The sequence below is a fragment of the Balaenoptera acutorostrata genome, chromosome 3 (assembly GCF_949987535.1).
Source record: "Balaenoptera acutorostrata chromosome 3, mBalAcu1.1, whole genome shotgun sequence".
NCBI classification, from domain to species: domain Eukaryota; kingdom Metazoa; phylum Chordata; class Mammalia; order Artiodactyla; family Balaenopteridae; genus Balaenoptera; species Balaenoptera acutorostrata.
This window is the reverse complement of record NC_080066.1, coordinates 55,604,833-55,607,264: the sequence shown is the minus strand read 5'-3', so window position 1 is coordinate 55,607,264 and position 2,432 is coordinate 55,604,833. Positions and strand designations below refer to the sequence as shown.

The following is a 2,432-nucleotide window of genomic DNA, read 5'->3' as shown; positions in this document are numbered from 1 at the left end:
GAAACACTTGGTGGGAGGCAGAAAGCAGTGAATTGGCCAGCGCATTAGAATTCCCTGTGTAAAAGAAATGCTAATTATGTAATTAAGTGAGGTGATGGAAGTGTTACCTAACCATATTGTGGTAATCATTTCACAATATATGTGTATCAAATCATCATGTTGTACACCTTAAACTTACACAATATTATAATGTCATTTATAAGCTATATAATGTCATCATAAAACTGAGAAGAAAATAAAATAGAATTCCTTTGTCTAATAGAGTTTGACCAATAAATATTATAATTTATTGTGATATTTTAAATGAATTATATCAAGGGCAAAAATAACAATACTGTTCACACAAACTGGATTTCCTGGGTTTATGATTTACAGGGTGGCAGGGCGGGTCTTCAAGCTCACGACCCCCCCACCCTCCCCCCCTCATGAATTCCAGCTTTCAACAATTATATTTAGTCTTCTTGCTAAGACGGATCTAAATTTACTTAACGGTGAATTTCTTAAACCTGGATTCTAAAACGTTTCACCGTTTCCCACACCGGGAGTCGAACCCGGGCCGCCTGGGTGAAAACCAGGAATCCTAACCGCTAGACCATGTGGGAACCGATAGCACCACTTTAACGAGCAAGTCAATTGAATCATTCCCGTCTGCTTCCGCTTTCGTTGCTCTGTCCCGCCTTCGTGTCGAAGCGGCCTTCTGCGCCTGCGCAGATCTTTGGCGCCCAGGACTTATGGTCTGGTCTGGTCTGGGCTGGGCTGTGCTGCTTTTCTGCGCGCTGAGCCTGGAACCCAGCGCGGGGGCCAACGGCCTGCCCAGACCCCTCACACCCCGCCTCGGGGAGCCGATCCCGCACACTCAGTCCCCGGGAGGCCGCTCCCGACCCCCACCCACCCCGCCCGGGGAGCCGCCCCCGACCCTGCACACCCAGCCCGGGGAGCCTATGACCTAAATTTTTAAAACCTGTTAGAAGGCTCCGCAGTGAGATTTGAGAAAAGAATGGTTTGAGTAACTCACAGAGCAGGTTGTGAGCCTGGCTCCCAGGTCTCAGTTTCCCGGGTTTGACGCTGAGGGTAACTTTTATTAGATCAGATTTTTACAATCATGATGTTTAAGGTCATAGGGCTTTTAAGTGGAATTTTGCACTTAGAAGGCAATGCATGAAGCTCAGAATAGCTCCTGGGGAACGTTTTGGGGCAAAAGACCTTTAGAGACTACCGTTTTTAAGATCTTGTTTAGGGATGGCCTTACATCAATAAAACTAAAACAAAACACCCCAAACCGTAAAGGAAGAATCCATACATTGCACTACTTTAACAACTCATACCTTGGGGGAAAAAAGTAAAAAAACAAACTACTGACTGGGAGATAAACATGTACACCCCACGTAAGAGATTGGTGTCCCATATAGAAGGAAACTACATATGATTTATAGGAAGACAAATACTGCAATATAAAAGTGAGAACTTGTGAAAAGGCCACTTGGAGAGGAACCCCAAGGCTAAAATGCATCTGAAAAAAATCTCAAACCTCACTGGCTCCAGACTAGCATTAGGCCAAAAAGCAAGTGTGAAATGTCAAAAGCTGGCAAGTATGTGGGAAAAAGGAAGTTCTTGGAAACTCATAAAACTTGATCAGGGAGGCAAGCTGTCACGATTTCCTGAACCTGCTTATGACCAAGCAATTCTATTTTTAAATTTTTGTAAAACCGGTATGTTCTGGAATTGCCTCTCAGTGAACACGAAGAAATGCTGCTATGAAAGTCGGCAGACCATAGGGAGGATAAAGGGCCAGCGTCACCCTAAGCAAAAATCAGGGAAGGGGGGAGATTCTTCAAGAATTTCAAATGTCTGTGTGATTAAAAAAAAAAAAAATTCTTAATAATTGAAAATATTTGTGGGATGAAAAGGACCATACATAATGTCTACCGATGAGCCACAGACTGGAAGAAAATGTTTGATAGGAAAATGTGACTATCCTTACTATATACAAGGGAAAAAACCTTAGCAGCTTAGCTCCCTGGGAAAAAACCCACAGGGAAAGGGGATTGAGAGAGGAGGAGTTCTGATTAGTCGATAAATTGGGGAATAGCTCAGTCTTGCTTGTAACCATGGCAATACAATTTAAAACAATGCTAATATATCCAGGGTTAGGGAGGAAGTGAGGACACAAACTCAATGGAAATGGCCATAGCCCCTCTCTGGGGCTGCAGCCCAGGCTTCTCTTTCCCATGGCTCATCCACGCCTGAATTGAGAGGCTTCCCAGGCCTTGCAGGAGGGGCCAAGAGCCACAAGATGGCATGAGAGTGGCCCCTGGCTTTCACTGTGTGGCGGTCACTTGCCAACCACCAACACATACATTGCATTGTTACGTCTAGAAATTGTTTTATTGCACTGAGTCATGGTAATTTGGGGCTTGTTAGTACTTCACTAA

The 2,432-nt window shown here is 44.3% G+C and overlaps 1 non-coding gene across 1 annotated transcript; it reads right to left on the bottom strand.

The window, feature by feature from the left end:
- Nucleotides 1–530: 530 nt before the first annotated feature.
- TRNAE-UUC (transfer RNA glutamic acid (anticodon UUC)) lies at nt 531–602 on the bottom strand. The gene has a single exon. It is a non-coding gene; the product is annotated as a tRNA-Glu (tRNA).
- Nucleotides 603–2,432: the final 1,830 nt, after the last annotated feature.